Below are 20,871 nucleotides of genomic sequence, written 5' to 3'. Positions count from 1 at the left end.
CACATCTATAGTCATGAAGGTTTTTGAGAGACTTGTAAAGAGCCACATCTGCTCCTCCATCCCTGATACTTTGGACCCTCTTCAGTTTGCCTATCGCCCAAATAGATCTACTGAGGATGCCATCTCTCACGTCCTCCATTCTTCCCTCACACACTTGGACAGCAACAATGGGAATTATGTAAGGCTGCTATTCATTGACTATAGCTCAGCTTTCAACACTATAGTCCCCATCAAGCTGGCTTCTAAGCTCACAGACCTCGGCCTAAACTCCTCACTCTGTGACTGGATTCAAGACTTCCTCACCGGCAGACCTCAAGTGATGAAAGTTGGCCAGTTCACCTCAAGCTCCATCACCCTGAACATAGGAGCCCCACAGGGCTGTGTCCTGAGTCCCCTGCTCTACTCTCTCTACACGCATGACTGCGTGTCCTCTCACAGCTCCACATCCATTATGAAATTCGCTGATGATACTGTGGATACATCTCAGGGTCTGCTCTCCCCTCTCTGCAGCACATCTACCTCAAACGCTGCAAAAATAGAGCTGTCAAAATCATTAAGGACTCTAATCACCCTGGTAACCGACTATTCACTTTGCTTCCATCTGGTAAGCGCTTCCGTAGCCTGATGGCAAAAACTGAGAGACTTAGGGGGAGCTTCTTCCCCCAGGCCATCAGGCTCCTAAACTCTAACTCTGTCATAACATCACTTGACATGTAAATATCACTATATCAATAAGCTATTTATAATTTTTCTCTACCTCATATTGCTGCTATTTACATACCCTGTACAATTTTTTGCAGATTCCTCTTTATTACTATTTAAGTCAACAACATACTGACCTGCACATTTATATTTACATTTATATTTATATTTTTTCTTTTATTTTCTCTTTCTTTTTTTCTACTTTTCTTTTTCTTAATATTTGTATTCTATATAATTGCACTGTCCTTGGAGCGGACATGACCTGCATTTCACTGCTGGTTATACTCTGCATAATTGTGTATGTGACAAATAAAATCTTGAATCTTGAATCTTGATTTGTGACCAGAGTCTGCGCAGTAGAGAGCGAAGTGGAGCCGCGTCCCGCCCACACTCCCGCAGAGTCGATCGCAAACACACGCCCCTGACCCTTTTTTAACATTTTTGTCTGCTGATTGCCGTATAAGAGGCTTGTGTTAAAATAAGGTAAATACAACTCCAATCTCTTCTTGAAGATCCCGAAAAAGTCCGTTAGCGCCTTAGTTCACTCAGAAAGCTGTCAGTCTCAGCTGTCAGTCATGACGTTACACTCCCGTTTTTAGAGCATCACATAACTAACTAAAACCAAACTTATTTCAAAACACACACTTACATCAGTGTGATAAAATCTAGCTACATCAAATGACAAAAACCATGTTTGAAAACAAAATCTTTGAAGTAAAATTGAATTATTTCATTTGTCTCATGTCCCATTAGATTACATGGAGAGGACAGGGTTTATGACCTATACTGGGAGTAGCCACTTGGGGACGATCGAAACGCGATGGCTTCACTTTTGAGGACTAGTGCGGCACACTTGCAACACACTAATAGAAAAAATTACAGTATCTTAGCAACTGCATAGCAACACCCAGGCAACATTCTATAACGTCCTAGCAATCACTGTGTAATGCTCTAACAATCACCCAGAATATCCTAGCAACTATATTCCAACACCATGGCAACATCCTAGTAACCACACAGAATACATTAACAACTGCATAGCAACACACTAAAAGAAAAACTTACAGTACCTGTATCGTTCAGTAACTGCACAGCAACACCTTGGTATCCTAGCAACCACTGAGTAATGCCATCTAGAGAACCCTAACAACTGAATACCAACACCCTGACAACCACTGAGAAACTCCAGTAACTGCATAGTAATGGTCTGGCAACATTCTATCACGCTCTAGCAACCATCCAGATAACCCAAACAACAGCACAGCAACACCCTGGCAACATCCTATAGCTCCTTCAGACTTCACAACCTGAATAATGTAAAAAAAAAAACAAAAAAAAAAACATCATATAGCCTAATATGGTAGCAACCACTGTGTACTGTCTTAACAATCACCCAGAATACCCTGACAACTGCGTAGCAACACCCTGGCAACTTGCTGTAACCCCTTCAGAGTTCACAACCTGAATAATGCAAAAAAAATTACATTAAACAACCACCCAGATAACCCAAGCAAATGCATAGCAACTAGGGTGAAAAATTTCCACTAAATTTTCAGTAACTTTTTCAAAAAGTTTCTGGAAATTTGCCAGAAATTTTCCACCCCTAACAGCAACACCCTGGCAACATACTATAACTTCTTCAGAGTTCACAGCCTGAATAACGCATGAAAACGTCGCAGCAGATCACTCTCTGTCCGATGTGGAAAATGTTGTTGGAGGTTCAGTCCTGACATGCGAATCACTTCTTATCGCCTCATTTTTGACACGTGTCAGTTCAGGAGGAGCGCATGAACGCAGGGATGCAGCGCACGTCACGCTCTCACTACATTCACGTCAATCCGGGCACGCTGGGTGTGTCATACGGCACAGTCCACATCATCACTCGCTGAATTCTAAACCGCAGTCAGTTGCTTTTTTTTTGTATTCCAGTGCAGTTTGACAGGAGTGAGTGCTGTGTGTGTTACAGTGGAATAATGAGATGTGACGTCTCGTTACATTACTAACACTGAATATCATAGAACAATCCTAAACAACATAACAGGATTTTTCCATAACACATATTTTGCATATTTCCTGAAATACTCTGATAGACAGTGATTTAAATGAGTTTTGAAATTTCTGACAGATAATGCCTTGGAGTTTATTTTAGATCTAATATGAAACACGATCACTGTCATATAAAATTGTATTTTAAGAATGAGTTTGCTTCAATAGGCCTGTGTCTGTGATTGAAGGAAAATGGGATGTGCTTTAACATTTCTGCTACAACTTTATAAATAACATTTTTATGCCAAAGTTTCTTTGATCACAAAGTTTTCAAGAGTACATCTTGATCAATAGCAGCAAAGCTAAAACCCAACAGCTGAACTGAATTCCACAAAAAAAAATTCACTTTCAAGTTCATTTTATTTGTATAGCACATTTACAACAGCCACCAGGCTGACCAAAGTGCTTTACAGATTATACCAAATACACAGAAAACAGACCAGACAAAAATTTAATACAACCCATTTAAAAATGAAAAATGGCCATATCACAGTAGTCAATACACTAAGGAAAACTAATACATTTTTAGCAGGGACTTAAAATTCAATTCAATTAAATTCAGCACAGGTGATGCATTCTAGGAAATGAAGTGTTCTTCCACCCTGAGCCACAAAAGTTAATGTATTAAATATGATGAATATAACAACAACAAAACGTCTAGGGGACATTTCAAACATATCTATCTATTGATTGTTCTGTTTATGTATCATTGTTCTATCGTTCTATCTATCCTTCTGTCTGTCTAATAAACGCTAATAGGTAGAAAATAATCCAATGCATTTCAAACTTTTAAAGACTTTTCAAAACTTTCAGACACGGCCAAGTCAGCATTCAAAGTTTGTCTTTATAAATGCTGCTTTTCTAGTTCAAAGTTTATTTGAATTCCAATGCATTTTAATTCTACTTGCATTCAAATTCAAATTGCAATTCTTCATCCTGTTTGCAATTTCAATTAAAACGCAGGAACTGAATTGTAATTTAAAAGGCATTCTCAATTAAATTCAATAGACCCAAATAGTCCAAAAGACACAAAAAGTATATATGTACAAATAGATGCAACAGTTTATGCCAGTAGAAGCATGTTCTTTCATAATGTAGTACAACGTAACAGTTCACTTTCCCAGAGTAACATAAGTGTAGGGAAATCCGTGTTAAGCTGATTCATACTATTGAGAATATTTGCCTTCAGAAGTGCATGGAGAGCAAACGATCACGCTTTAATACTTCTACCTGACCAGCACTTTTATCAATTTCAAGGACTTGGGAAAACAAAAGGAAACCCAGGACAATTGGTTATTGTATTTCTTGAAAAGAAAAATGTAAAATTGCACAATCGCTAAGACTGTATGGAGAAAAACTAATTATAACTCCAAAACCAATTTAGGTTTCTAATAACGTTCCGGCGTCTGTTCTGTTCAAAAGCTGCTGTGTGGAAGAATTGCATTTTTGGTTTTTCTGCTGCTGGAATTTCCTGAAGCTCTCTCTAACCAGACTGATCGCTCAGAGAGATTCATGATTGTACCTGTTATCCAGTTCGAGTTGCCAAGACGGGTCAATTATCTGTTCCAGCCAGCTGGAAGGCACCAGAGCTGGTCAAGATGCTTATTTGTGCTGTTCATGCTATATTTAGTTTGCTTATTACTTCTGAACAAACCTGGACTGAGTGCATGAGGGTGATTTTCTTATGTACCTTCTTCTCAAACTTGCAAAAATGCAATAGATCCAAAACACCAAATAGAAATGTACTCTCCCTCTGTTCATTTCAATCCCGCGACTTTCTGTGCGCTGTAGGACACAAAAGGAGATAGCAAGGCACAATGTTCATGCTGCTCTTTTTCATATATGCACAAGTGATAAATTATTATTATTATTTTTTTTTATCTACAGTATACACTATATACTCTACAGGGTTTTATTACAGCAATGCAAAAAAAGTTCCATTTTAAGTTCCCAAAAGAACCTTTTAGTAAAAAGCTCTTAAAGTGCCCCTATTATGGATTTTTGAAAATGACCTTTCATGCAGTGTGTAACACAGCTCTAAGTGAATGAAAACATCCTGCAATTTTTTAAATCTGAAAGTGCACCATGTATAAAGTTATTGTCTCTCAAAAGAAAGAGTCGACTCTTAATCAGTGAAAAGAGTCGTTTTTAAAAGGAATCCCAAGCAGTTTCATGTTGACATCAACATGAAACATTAGCATATTGTCCGACCAACCCCCGAATTTCGCCCACCTGTTTACATTAACTTAAGCCATAACCGATTGTATTTACGTGAGATAGTCCTCACGATGGACATTTTGACAACTGTGTGTGTATCTCACGCTGTCTGAGAGAACTAGGAACGCGCGGCCGAGATAGCGTATCAGCTGTGTCATTCAAAGGATTGTGGATTGGATGGTAATTTTGTTCTACGACGAGCTTGGTTGCCTTTGATTAGGCTATCCTTGCGGGACACTAAATATAGAACTGAAATTCAGGACATCTGGTCACTTTATTGGGGGGGCTAAGCCGGGGCTATTCCAAATTCTGACGGGGCTATAGCTATAGGCTATAGTTCTTTTCGCATAGGTCTGAATGAAAATGCCAATTCATTCTTTGCCACTAGGTGCTGCTTTAGGAGCTGTAAAAATAATGGTTTCCCGGTAATGCTGTACACAAAGCAGCACTGCACTCACAAACGCTGCTTTTATTATGAAAAGGAAATAAAATCGACCAATCAGGGTGAATAAAGTGAAGTAAGAAATAGAGATGTTTTCGGACAGTGTATGGCCGACTCTAAACTTCATCATGTTCCAAGAATTCATAGATTTTCTCATTCAAAGATCTGAGGCAGAATGCCAGGACGACGCAAAACACCATTAAACGTTACGCCAATAGCAGAGAAGAACTCTCAAAAAGGTCTTTCTAAAATGCAATGATCTATAGCGAAGCAAGGCCAAAATCTAAATTCCCAGCAGGTGAGCAGGAGCGCAGTCACATGAAACGCTTAGAAAATATGGTTTTGAGGAATAAGATTCAGCTCCTGGAGCATGTCTGCTTCTCGCCACAGTTATTGATCACACAAAAGGGGAGGAAATGTCAGTGGTTTCATTGTCCTTCAGTTTAGTTTGGCCTTTGGTGTCAAACCCTATTAAAGAAAATCACAGCACTCTTGCTGTCTATCAAGCCATCAAAATGCCACAGGTCTGGATGGCACCTGTGGCTTCACATTATTACAGAATAATGTGCTTGCACTTTCTCCACTTAATGCTAAATGTGAATGTTTTTGCATTTCAAATAGCTTATAGATTGCTCTTTCAATGCTCAAGTGACTTTGTGGAGTTCTGAAGTTTTGTTTAACCCTAAAGCTACAGTATCGTATTTGATTATGGATTTAAGGTCTATAAATAATCAAAATGATCAAACTTCGTTGTTAAACCTGTCGCACAAAATCTACTCCATTCCTTCTGATAGTTTATAAATTTTATCAAGTAAAAGGTCTTTTAGTATAATTGTACAAACCTTCAGCTGGTGCTTCACGTGTCTTTTTGCTGTCAAATCTTGATTTTCATCAAGTACATAAGAATAACTAATATTTCCAGATGAACACTTACTGGACTGAAGCAGCTCAGCTTTACTTGATTCTCCATCAATCTTTTTTTTTAGAAAAATCAGTGCATCTCAAATCTGATCATCAGGATCTTTTGAGGAACGTTTGTTTCCAGAAGCTTTACTTTCACTGTTTCTCAGTGGAGGAATGATCTTCCCAAACCTCCAAAACATCTCACATCTTCTGAGGAGCGTTTATTCCTTCATCTCTCAATGGTCATTGGATTGCATTGCATTATGTTTGGATCATTTAAAAATTTTACTAAGACATATTATTGGAGATATAGAGTGACCATTGATATGTATATCTTTTTATGTAAGTATCTGCTGTTGAGTATCTGCTCATTGATTTACACTACAGGCATCAGAATTTCATCACTTTTTGCCCAAATAAATATCAGCATCTGCAGCAAATTACATAATTTTGTCTCTGAATAAATCTCAGCTGCTTTTTTTTCACCATATTCTCACTGCATCAGAGTATATGAGCCATAAAAGCCTGATGTATCAAATATGATACAAAATAAAAAACAAATGCAACTTTTTTTTCTGGAGATTCAATAAACTCTTCCATTTAATATATTAGACTATTAGTTCATATATCAGGCTTTACAATGTTAAATATCAACACATCTCTGACAAATCTCGATGTTTCTCCAAAATTTAAGGAATAAAAATAAACTCAAATGAGTCAATAGTTGTCATACAGTAAGAGTACAAGTTATGTGGAATTAATACAGAGATTTTGTTTTCAGGAGAAACACCTGAAAAATTCACCAAACATCCCCCATTCGCTCTCCAGATTTTTTAGGAGAAACAATTGAGATATTAATGAAAATTTTTCTTTCCTATAGAAAAGCCCAAAATTTGTAAAAGTGCCCTGAAGGATCCTATCATGCCATTTCCCCAGCAGTAATGTAATCTGAAAGTATTAACCAGCGCTCTTTTCTTCATACAGCGGTCATTAGCCAAATAAAAAAGTGAATTATTTCCTCGTCTAATATCTCGCACGAGCCAAATGGAGCTCTTATGAGAATCTGAAAGTCAGCAAATGTATAGTATGAGTTAAATTAGAAAATAACAGCTGAGCAAAGGAGCAGCCATCAGCGAAAGCCAAAGGCAGGACGGATGTTGTGGCGCTCTGATACAGATAACCTTGTAGAGGTGATGAGAGCATGAAAAATTCCAATGTATTTGTTCTTTAAACACACCGTGGACGTGCTGAAGCAGCATTTATGGTGCAGCGTGCTTGGCTGCATTTGATTGTATTGATTTCATTATGCGGCCTTGTTGTCCATACATTTCCAAACACACACACACACGACTTGTTATTAAATTATTCATTGCATCCCTTTTACAAATGAGAAATTGAACATTTTGAAAAGAAGACATCAATTCAATAGACGCAAGATGCTGATAAACTACAACACTGACTGAACTAGGGAGAAATAATTGTTTTGCTTAACATTATGTCCACCTGAGAGCGTCTAATCTATACAAGCGATCTCTCTATTAGCTGCATGCTGAATGAGCATCCTATGCAAATGAGTTTCTTCATGTGCCTACAGCGAACGCCTCATAAAACACTACAGAAATACATTAGACAGTAGGGCAAAGGGTCAAACGTGTAAATCTTTCCTTCAGTATTACAATGCGATTCATTAAATTAGAATATAGAAGTGCTATACTGCTGCTTATTCAATAATTAGAATAAGGAAAGGCAATGCAATTCACGAACATATTATCAGAAACATTAAACACTACCCAGCAAACAAACATTTGTTTAGAAGAGTTCTCTGAATATTCAATGCGTCTAGTTGTCTAGTGTCTAACACTTTTCTCTTGGTTACGTCAATGTATGTCAAGGAACATTTGATTAGATCATTTTTCAAACATTATGTGAACGTAACTTCTGAATGTTCTCTGAACCATGAGTAAAGCAGCTCTATATATAACAAAACATACACTGTGACCCGAACCAGAAGCAATGCAACCTGTTTTACAAAATGCAGAAGTTTCTTGCGCACCCCTATTAAAATTCAGATAACTTTGAGAGAACCTTGCCAGAATGTTAAGGAGGTCCTGAAAATGTTCCTTGTTGGCTGGGAAGCAGATCTTTCGCTCTTCGTAAACACATACTTGAATATACTGAAACTGACCGAACAAACAAACACTAAGTTCAACTAAAATTATGTTTAAAATGAACATTTTAAGTTTTTGCAGCCACTTTTTCCCCAGTGCACATGCCATTTCAATTTAATCATTTAGCTAATGCTTCTATTCAAAGCAACTTACATGTAAGAAACACCAAAATCAACAATATTTGCATTACATAATGAAAAGTAAAGCTAGATAAGCAGCCTGTGTGACTTGTGTATTAAAGATATGATGTGCAGTCGAGGCCTCAGAGATATTTTTTTATCATCTGTTAACTGGTTTGTCCACCTCAGGTCTCTAAAATCTGTTCAAATCAGTATGTGACACTGCTGGAGAACCCCACGCTTTTTCAGCTCAATTTACTCGGTTGTATCTTAATTGAGATCTTAACACAGTCCAACAAAGCGGCGAAACGCATTTAGCATCGCTCAGTTCTCTGCGAGAGAAAAGAGAAAGCCTAAAATTAACAGAATAAATTTGTGGCCCATTTTGAACAAATTATGTTAATCGAGACTATTTTTGAACAGTGTAGGATGTGTGCTGTTTCTTAATTATTTACAAAAATATACATATTTGTGGTGCTTGCCAAAGAAGTCAGCACTATTACTATTTCTAACACTGAGGGTTAGTGAAGTAAATCTGAATTAAAATCAGTTTCATTTAAAGATCCTTACAAAAGAAAGTGATTTCAGCACTTGATATAAAGTCTATGCAAGTCGTCAGTCTGAGAAGTTTCGCCGCGCCACTGACCTTAATTTATGAGTGAAAAATTGATTGTTTTTGTTTTTGGTCAAGCATACGGATTCATTTGCATGTGGCCTTTTTCACACCGTCATCTCTTGTAGAAATGGAAATAAAATATGTTTAATCACACGGCATAAAATGTCATTACGGTTTCTGCAACAATTCACACGGTGACAGATTGAGATGTGTGGTGTTGGGTTGCGAGAATGAAAGAAAACGCCCAGATTTGATTCTTTTCACTCAGCTAAATGCGTCTAGCCGGGGCTTTGTAAGCGGCGTTTCTTTGAGATGAGATGTCTTATTCTCATCTTCTCCAAAATAATCACTTTTATGGTTGTGTTATATTTCATTCCTTTCTTTTTATTATAAATGCAACACACAGGAGACTCGGGTTGGCATGGCTAAAGACACATAACTCTTCAGTGAACTCAATGACATCATAACTCATATATTGTATAACTCATTTCTAGGCAATTCTTGAACTTTGTACAATAGAGTGGCAACTTTTCCAGTGGCCTTGGTTTCTGAAAGTTTTTCTCCCATTCTTTTTTTCCATAGGGATTTAATTTTAAGACCCACTTTCACAACTATTACTTATATATAGCCCTGGTTATATGCAATATATTTTCAGTTAGTAAAATATTTATTACAATATTTATTGTAACGTATAAAAAGAAAAATACAAAATAATGTCTGAATATGTTGTATTATGTGCAAAAACGCATTATACATATTCAGACATTATTTAGTATTTTTCTTATATATACATATATTCCCTAATCTAATATATATATTAGAGCCATGCAGCCATGGCCAAAAATATCCACACCCTTGGTAAATATGATCAAAGAAGGCTGTGAAAATGAATCTGCATTGTTAATCCTTTTGACCTTTTATTTTAAAAATTCACAAAAATGTACCCTTTCATTGGATAATTAGAATTTAAAATGGGGGGGAAATATCATTATGAAATAAATGTTTTTCTCTAATACACATTGGCCACAATTAACAGCACCCTTTTATTCAATACTTTTTGAAACCTCCATTTGCCAGTTTAACAGCTCTAAATTTTCTCCTATAATGCCTGATGAGGTTAGAGAACACCTGACGAGAGATCGGAGACCATTCCTTCATCCAGAATCACTCCAGACCCTTTAGATTCCCAGCTTTATGTTGGTGCTTCTTCTCTTCAGTTCACCTCACTCATTTTCTACAGGGTTCAGGTCAGAGGACTGGAATGGCCAGCAGAAGCTTGGTTTTGTGCTCAGTGACCCATTTTGTGTTGTTTTTGAGGTTTGTGTTTGGATTATTGTACGGTTGGAAGATCCTAGGAAGAAATCTAGTGCATCTTGAGTGTTTGCTGCTAAAAAGCTCTTTTTTTTTTTTCCATGTGACCATAGAAGCCAGTCCCATTTAAAGTTCCAGTCGTGTCTGATAACTGAATATGCTGGAGTTTGTTTTTGGATGAGCAAGGAGAATTTTTCTTTAAACCCTCCCAAACAACATGTGGTGATGTAGGTGCTGTTTGAATTTTTTGAAAGTTGAATTTTTTGAAGGTTTTCTGACCCTTAGACTCAACTATTTTCTGCAATTCCCCAGCTGTGGTCGTTGGAGAGTCTTTAGCCACTCAAACTCTCCTTCTCTCCATGCATTAGGACGATATAGACACACGTCCACTTCCAGGCAGTTTCGTAACCTTTTCTGTTAATTGGAAATTCTTAATTATTGCCCTGATGGTGGAACTTTTCACTGCTCTAGCTCTTTTCTTAAAGCCACTTCACTAATTTGTGAAGCTCAATTATCTTTTGCTGCACATCAGAAATATATTCTTTGGATTTTCTCATTGTGATGAATGATTCAGGAAGAACAAACGAAGGAAAGCACCTGGTCCAGATGGTGTGTCACCAGCCTGCCTAAAAATCTGTGCTGAGCAGCTGGCCCCCATCTTCACACAGATCTTCAATAGATCACTGGAGCTGTGTGAAGTCCCCTCATGCTTCAAACGCTCCACCATCATCCCTGTCCCAAAGAAACACAAAATTACTGGACTTAATGACTACAGACCTGTGGCACTAACGTCTGTAGCCATGAAATCATTCGAAAGACTGGTTCTGGCTCATCTGAAGGACATCACTGGACCCTTACTGGACCCCCTGCAGTTTGCCTACAGAGCAAACAGGTCTGTGGATGATGCAGTCAACATGGGACTGCACTTCATCCTGCAGCATCTGGACAGACCAGGGACTTATGTGAGGATCCTGTTTGTGGACTTCAGCTCTGCTTTTAACACCATTATCCCGGAAACCCTTCAAAATAAACTAACTCAGCTCTCCGTCCCCACCTCCGTCTGCCAGTGGATCAACAGCTTCCTGACAGACAGACAGCAGTTAGTAAAGCTTGGCAAATTCACATCCAGCACTCGAACCATCAGCACTGGAGCTCCTCAGGGCTGCGTACTCTCCCCACTGCTCTTCTCCCTCTACACCAACGACTGCACATCTAAAGACCCCTCTGTCAAGCTCCTGAAGTTCGCAGACGACACCACACTGATTGGCCTCATCCAGGACGGTGACGAGTCTGCTTACAGACAGGAGGTTAAGGAGCTGGCTGTCTGGTGCAGTCTCAACAACCTGGAGCTTAACACGCTCAAAACGGTGGAGATGATCGTGGACTTCAGGAGAAACCCCCCTGCTCTCCCCCCACTCACCATCATGAACAGCACCGTGACTGCAGTGGAGTCATTCAGATTCCTGGGCACCACCATCTCTCAGGACCTGAAGTGGGATATTCACATTGACTCCATTGTCAGGAAGGCCCAGCAGAGGTTGTACTTTCTTCGCCAGCTGAGGAAGTTCAACCTGCCACAGGACTTACTGAAACAGTTCTACTCTGCCATCATTGAATCCATCCTCTGCACCTCAATAACTGTCTGGTTCAGCTCAGCTACCAAATCTGATCTCAGAAGACTACGGAGGGTAGTCCGGACTGCTGAGCGAATCATTGGTACAACCCTCCCCACTCTCCAAGAACTGTACTTTTCCAGAGTGAGCAAAAAGGCTGGTAAAATCACTCTGGACCCCTCACATCCAGCACACAACCTCTTTAAACTTTTACCATCTGGTCGACGCTACAGAGCTCTGAGCACCAGAACGACCAGACACAGGAACAGTTTCTTCCCTCAGGCAATCCATCTCATGAACACTCAATAAATAAACGTAGAACACACAACTAATACATTATCCATTCACCACACTCACTTATTTTATTTTCTCATTTCTAATTTGCACATACTTGACCTGTACATACATAGTCGCCTATATTATATATTGTGTATTTATTTATTTTTTTTGCTGCTTTGTGCATTGGTCATTGGCTATTTCCTGTTATTTTGTTTCATTACCTGTGTCCTGTCCTGTTACTGTCTTTCTGTTGCACTGTGGAGCTTCTGTCACTACAACAAATTCCTTGTATGTGTAAACATACTTGGCCAATAAAGCTCATTCTGATTCTGATTCTGATGATTAAGGGAATTTGGGCTTTGTTTTCCCTCCTATTTATATTTCTGTGAAACAGGAAGCCATGGCTGGACATTTTCATGTTCATAATCACCCTGGAGTGCTCACAATTGTGAATATGAATGGGAATATATTTCAATGATATTTTACTCATAAGAATTTCTAGGGGTGCCAATAATTGTGTCCAACGTGTATTTGAGAAAAACATATATTACATAATGATATTTCCCCCCATTTTAAATTTTTATTATCCAATGATTTTTGTGAATTTTTTTAATAAAAGATCAAAAGGATTAACAATGCAGATTAATTTTCACAGCCTTCTTTGATCATATTTACCAAGGGTGCCGATATTTTTGGCAATGACTGTATGTATGTGTATGTGTATGTGTATGTGTGTGTGTGTGTGTGTGTGTGTGTGTATATATACATACACACACACACACACACATATATATATACATATATATATATATATATATATATATAGTATATATAATAAACTATATATTTTAATATGAAAATAAAATAAATGATTAAATAAGAAAATGTTATACATGTATGTATAAATATATAAATTTGGATAAAAACACAAAAATAAGCAGCTGAAATCTCATTCTTTTCTACAGAAGCATACACCATCGATTAACAGCATCAGGGATCATGCCTCATGGTACAAGATTCTTTATACCATATCACTAAAGAATTCTTCCCTCTATGGAGTAAAAGAATGGAATTTTACTTCCAGAAGCCCATGGTTGTGTTCTGCTGCGGCACATCAAAAGCAAAGGTCATGGGAAACGTCATCCTTTGAGTTTTCTTTGGTCACTGTCGTGGTCTCTCTAGGGTTTGTTCACTTTTTCACTGGCCTATTGCTGTTCTTCCTCACATGACCATGACCAAGTGCTCACGTTTGATTGGCCATGAATTATCTCAAGAGCATATTCCCTGCTCTCATAACTCAACCTACAAACACAGATAACATTCAGCTTCTCAAGGAGACACTTCATATACACAAAACAGGAAGATTTCTTATCCTGTTCTATGATATATTATGTCTGAATATTTTGAATAAAGTGCAAAAAACAAACACTTACATGAAAAAATAATGTGTATGAACTATAAAGTCTATTAACTGTAAAGAAACGCTACATGCATGTGTATTTATATATAGTAGTGCATCCAAATTAAGTTTTTTGTTCACATAATATGTGTGTGTACTGTGTATATTTGTTATGTATATATAAATACATAATATTCTTAAGAATACATAGTAATCTTAAAAATAGTCCTAAAAAAGTCTAAGCTCTTTCCTTACTTTACCAAAGGAAAACCAGTTTTCACTTGGTTTATATCGAAATCCTCTGACATTTTTCTTTACAAATCCTCATTTTGTGCTTCTAATTCGTGACCGGCGTTTTGTTTTGTTTTCTCTCCACACTCGCCACTAATCAACGCCGACGTCCTACGTCATTCGCCAGAAGGGCTTCCACTTATGACAGTTAGATGACCAAGATGGCGGCGCGAACACATCGCGAGGCTCAGCGTCTCACCAGTTTTTGCAATTTTGCAGTATTTTTCCTGCTCATCTCGGGTCTGTTCTCACTGAACAGCTTTGCCTTAACATCATACACCCGACAGGAGCTTTTGGATATCGGTCTGCTCTTTTCCAACAATCTTATAACCAATCATCGTCTCATCCCGGAGATCTCCAGAACACCCGAGGCAACGCACTCTGCTCGGCCAGGCGGAAGTGCTCACAGGCGGCGCCGAGATCGTAAACAAAGGCGGGGGAAGCGTGGAGGACTAAGAGCTAAGCTAAAGCTAACACCGCACCGGCTCTCTTTACCCAGCATTTTCCTCGCTAATGTGCGGTCATTGGTGAACAAAATGGATGAGATACGACTTCGCATCACCCATAGTAAGAAACTTTTGGACTGCAATGTCATGGTTTTCACTGAAACATGGCTACATAGCGACATACCCAATAATGCTATTGATCTAACCGGACGCTACACGCTCCGAGCAGATAGAATGGCAGATGACTCCGGCAAGACCAGAGGCGGAGGATTGTGCATTTATGTAAACAAAGCTTGGTGTACGAACTCTGACATTGTTGGAAAACACTGCTCACCTAACCTAGAGTTTCTCATGGTTAAGTGTAGACCTTTCTATCTGCCGCGGGAGTTCACTTCCACCATCATAACTGCAGCCTATATTCCCCCGGATGCTAATGCCAAGCTTGCTATGAACGAACTGCATGCGGCCATTAGTAAACAACAGACTGTACACCCGGAAGCTGCATTTATTGTTGCGGGTGATTTTAATCACTCCAACTTAAAGACACCGCTCCCCAAATTCCATCAGCATGTCTCCTGCCACACTAGAGGAGAAAAAACTTTGGATCATGTTTACACAAACATCGCAGGAGCTTACATCGCGACTCCCCTCCCCCACCTCGGACAGTCTGATCACCTTTCTTTGTTTCTCACCCCCAAGTATTCACCCCTCATCAACCGTGTGAAACCATCAGTGAAGACCATCAAAGTGTGGCCAATGGGAGCAGAGTCTGTACTTCAGGACAAGTTTCAACACACAGACTGGAGTATGTTTGCTTCTCAGGCTGCCAGTGGCTCTCACACGGACATTGACATCTATACCACCTCTGTACTGGACTACATCAATACCTCCATTGACAGTGTCACAACAGAGAAACAGATCACAACGTACCCTAATCAGAAGCCATGGATGAACAAGGAAGTGCGGCTCTTGCTGAAAGCCCGCAACACTGCTTTCAGATCAGATGACGCTCAGGCCTACAGCATATCCAGGGCTAACCTGAAGAGGGGCATCAAGAAGGCCAAGCACTGCTACAAGCTAAAGGTAGAGGAGCATTTTTCCAACTCTGACCCCCGGCGCATGTGGCAGGGCATCCAGGTCATCAGTGACTACAAGCCATGCAACTCCACTCCAACGGTCACAGACGTCTCCTTCCTTAACGAGCTAAATGACTTTTATGCTCACTTTGACAACAACAACAAGGAGACAGCCACCAAGATCACACTCTCAGGAGACCATCAGACCCTCAAACTCACCTCCACAGATGTCTGCACAGCATTGAGCCGGATCAACGCATACAAGGCTGCTGGCCCCGACGGCATTCCTGGACGTGTGCTCAGGACATGTGCAGAGCAGCTCGCAGGGGTCTTCACAGACATTTTCAACCTGTCACTCACCCAAGCAATGGTGCCAACATACTTTAAGTCGACATCCATTGTGCCAGTGCCGAAACACTCCTCCCCAACGTGCCTGAATGACTACCGCCCCGTAGCACTCACACCCATTGTTATGAAGTGCTTTGAGCGACTGGTCCTGGCACACCTCAAGAACTGCCTCCCACCCACACTGGACCCACACCAATTTGCCTATAGAAGCAATAGAAGCACTGAGGATGCAGTAGGCACAGTACTGCACTCGGTACTCACACACCTGGAAAACAACAACACATATGCACGGATATTATTTATTGATTTCAGCTCAGCATTCAACACCGTCATTCCCTCCAAGCTGACCACTAAACTTGGAGACTTGGGTGTTAACACCTCCCTTTGCAGCTGGATTATGGACTTTCTGACCAACAGACCTCAGCATGTTAGGTCAGGCCTCACCTGCTCCACCACCATCACACTCAACACCGGCGTACCACAGGGCTGTGTGCTGAGCCCATTTCTCTACTCCCTCTACACCCATGACTGCAGGCCTGTGCATGGATCCAACTCCATCATCAACTTTGCTGACGACACCACAGTGATTGGCCTCATCAGAGACAACGATGAGACTGCCTACAGGGAGGAGGTACAGCACCTGGCTGCATGGTGTTCTGACAATAGCCTGCTCCTCAACACCAGCAAGACAAAGGAACTCATTGTGGACTTCAGGAAGAAGAAAAGTGGAACGCATGACCCCACCCACATTAACGGGATGGTTGTTGAACGTGTCTCCAGCTTCAAGTTCCTGGGAACCCACATCTCGGAGGACCTGACCTGGACCACCAACACATCCAGCCTAGTCAAGAAGGCTCACCAACGCGTCTTCTTCCTTAGGACACTGAAGAAGAACCACCTGTCTCCAATCATCCAGCGGAACTTCTACCGGTGCGCAATTGAAAGCATCCTGACCAACTGCATCACAGTCTGGTATGGGAACTGCTCAGCTGCTGACCGCAAGGCACTACAGAGGGTGGTGAAAACCGCCCAACGGATCACAGGGACACCACTCCCTGCCATTGAGGACGTCCAGAGAAAACGCTGTTTACGTCGAGCTCGCGGCGTTCTTAAGGACTCCTCTCACCCTGACCATAGACTGTTTAACTTACTGCCCTCTGGGAGGCGCTTCAGGAGCCTCCGAACAAGGACAAGCAGACTCAGGAACAGCTTTTTCCCTACAGCTGTTTCCCTACTAAACTCTGCCCAATGATACCCCCCTCACACACCACTACAAACTCTTCACCCCTCCCCATCATTAAATCGATTAAAAAAACAAAACAAAAAAACAACCAATCTACACTGAGTACTATGTACTGTAAATTTTTATTTCTATGCACTTTCAATGTTCATTGCACTAGTGTTTATATATCTTAATTTATAGCTTATTCATATCCATTTGTAATTATTTTCATAGTTTTTGCTCATAGTGTACATACATTTACTGCACAACCCATCTGTATAGTATGTTCATATCACCCATCTGTATATCATACTGATAGTATTTAAAAATTTGTAAATTATGTCCATAGTACTACTGCCTTATCTGTATATTTCTGTACATATGTAACATATTGTAGACACTGTATATCCTGTACCTCTGCTTATTGCACTTCGGGTTAGATGCTAACTGCATTTCGTTGCCCTGTACCTTACATGTGCAATGACAATAAAGTTGAATCTAATCTAATCTAATCTAGATGATGCTAGAGAGATGTGTTTATTACGTTTGAAATATGGATATTTTTCTTACAAAAATGCATGGATTCGCAACAGGAGGCCTTTAGCCTTTATTCATCCCCCGGAATATGCTACGCATGTTTTAAATCTCAGCCTTTGCAATTCGAAAATTGCACTTCGTAATTAATCTTTGTATATCATCCAGCCCTAGGAACTTTGTGTGTGTCATTGTGGCTTTGTGCGACCCACCTTGTCCCACTCTGCGACCCACAGTTTGAAAACCCCTGGATTAGAGTATTAAAAACTTGAAAAGTATTCAATTAAGGTACATTTAGAACAAATAAAAATGTGAGATTAAGTTGCGATTAATCACGAGTTAACTCATGACAATCATGTGATTAATCGCAATTTAAAAAAAATAATAATAATAAATCGATTGACAGCCCTAGTAAAAATATAAAAAAATAAACAAAAGTAATATACATGTCTAAATATACTGTATTATGACCATGAGGATTATAAGTAATATAATATGCATAAAACAAAATCCCTGTTATAAAATCTGGTTATACTCCGTATAATTGTGTATGTGACGAATAAAAATCTTGAATCTTGAATCTGTGGATATTTCTTTAAAACAATTGCTATTTGGAACTATTTATCTGCTTCGTTCTATTATTCTAGCAAAATATAAACTATGACAGCTTCAAAATGCATATACATGACACTTACATTATGTGAATATGTCCATATAATGATAAATATCAGAATATTCCTGTGCATGTAAATGCAGTCAGTGTCACTCGGTGGAGCAGCTGATAAACTCTAAAAACTTTCACTTGATAAGAACATCCGTGGTGCTTTGAATGCTGCTCTTTCTTTGAAGCTGTTTGAACAGGAAGAAAAACTGTCTGAAAAAGATAAAAGGGCCATCAAGCAGCTGTGTGCTAAAGAGGTCACCTCTCTAGTGTGCACACATAAGCCGTCTGAAGGGGAACAAAGTTAGCAGGACACATCCACCGGCAGACAATGTGCAGTATAGAGTGGGAAGCTCGACTTGATGTATCACACAAACCTCTAGACTCCCACATATTGTCTTAAAGACAAATGCTTCGCTGAGCTGGTGGGTCGACATAAATGAATCTTTCTACAGCAGGTGAGTTACTGGAGCTACAGCTGAGATTGAGTTTTGCCGTACGACGACGTCTGTCAGCCCTCCTTACAGTACGCTTTACAGCAAAACACCACCAGCCGGGTGATAAAAGTGTTCAAACACTGTATTTGAAGAGTTTCCTATTCAAAATTCCCACTAACAGGGTCGACAGCAGCCAGATGAACAGAAAACTCCTGAACTCAAACTCATGATAACAGAGATCTGAAGACAGACGTGCATGAGCTGTCAGACTGCTAAATCAATACATATGCTTCAAAACTATAAGTAAATGCCATAAGAAAAGCTGAAAATATAAAGGAATTTTAAAAGTGTGATTTTCAGGCATGGAAAAGTCATTTGTGGGGATTTTTGTCAATCTAATTTTTCTAGTTAAAAGTTTTGAGTACAATAAACTACTTAAATATATATATATATATATATATATATATAAAAATATATATATTTACAAGTCATAAAAAACATGGAAATTAATTGTTCAGAAAACACGTAGAATCCACCCTTTAACCCACATTTCAGGTCTTATTGTTCATGAACAATCTGTGAACATTATCCTAAAGGGTGATTTTTTTTTATTTAAATATTATATACATATTAGTGTTGTCAAATGATTAATCGCGATTAATTGCATCCACAATAAAAGTTTTTGTTTACATAATATATGTGTACTGCATTTATTTATTATGTATATATAAATACACACACATACAGTATATATTTTGAAAATATTTACATGTATATACATCTATATATTTATATTATTGTAATTTATATTATATATAAATATATTTAATATATAAACATATTTTTCTTAAATACATGTATGTGTTTGTATTTATATATACATAATAAAAATACACAGTACACACTCATATATTATGTAAAAATTAATCGCAATTAGGCTAATCGACAGCACTAATATTGTTACAGGGCTGACGAGACGTGAGACGTGCGGATCCATTTGCAAAGCTTTATTACACAAAATGGTCAAGACAGGCAGGGTCAGAGATCGGCAAACAGGTATGGTGGAGGCAAGACAGAGCAATCCGTGGAGCAAGCGTGGGTCAACGATCAGCGAACAATATCCAAAGGGGCAAGGCAGAGAGATAATCCAGAGTCGAGAGCAATAAGTCCAAACGGGGAGCGAACAGAGTCCAAACGGCAAGGCAAAGGGGTAAATCCAGAAAAACACGGGCAGGGTCAAACACGGCAGGAAAACAAGGCAAGACTAAGGCAATGGCTCTGTAAAGTTGCTATCGCTTGGGGAGTGATAAATGCTAACAATACTCGGCCCTGAACAAGAGCAAGTCCCAGGCTTATATGGTGTGTGGTGGTGATTGGAAAATGGTGATCAGGTGTGTGTGATGTGTGAATGGTAACAGCTGTGATCTGTGCAATGGATTGTGGGAAATGGAGTCCAATGTGCTGTGAGTGTAAAAGTCACTGTGGTGAACGGGTGACCTCTAGTGGTGGTTGACAGGGAGAGCATGGACCAGATTCGTGACATAGTCTGTTACGGGGCTGACGAGACGTGAGACGTGCGGATCCATTTGCAAAGCTTTATTACACAACATGGTCAAAACAGGCAGGGTCAGAGATCGGCAAACAGGTATGGTGGAGGCAAGACAGAGCAATCCGTGGAGCAAGCGTGGGTCAACGATCAGCGAACAATATCCAAAGGGGCAAGGCAGAGAGATAATCCAGAGTCGAGAGCAATAAGTCCAAATGGGGAGCGAACAGAGTCCAAACGGCAAGGCAAAGGGGTAAATCCAGAAAACACGGGCAGGGTCAAACACAGCAGGAAAGCAAGGCAAGACTAAGGCAATGGCTCTGTAAAGTTAATATCGCTTGGGGAGTGATAAATGCTAACAATACTCGGCCCTGAACAAGAGCAAGTCCCAGGCTTATATGGTGTGTGGTGGTGATTGGAAAATGGTGATCAGGTGTGTGTGATGTGTGAATGGTGACAGCTGTGATCTGTGCAATGGATTGTGGGAAATGAAGT

The sequence above is a fragment of the Barbus barbus genome (assembly GCF_936440315.1).
Source record: "Barbus barbus genome assembly, chromosome: 45".
Lineage (NCBI taxonomy): Eukaryota > Metazoa > Chordata > Actinopteri > Cypriniformes > Cyprinidae > Barbus > Barbus barbus.
The sequence above is the reverse complement of the archived record's forward strand: the minus strand, read 5'-3'. Positions refer to the sequence as shown.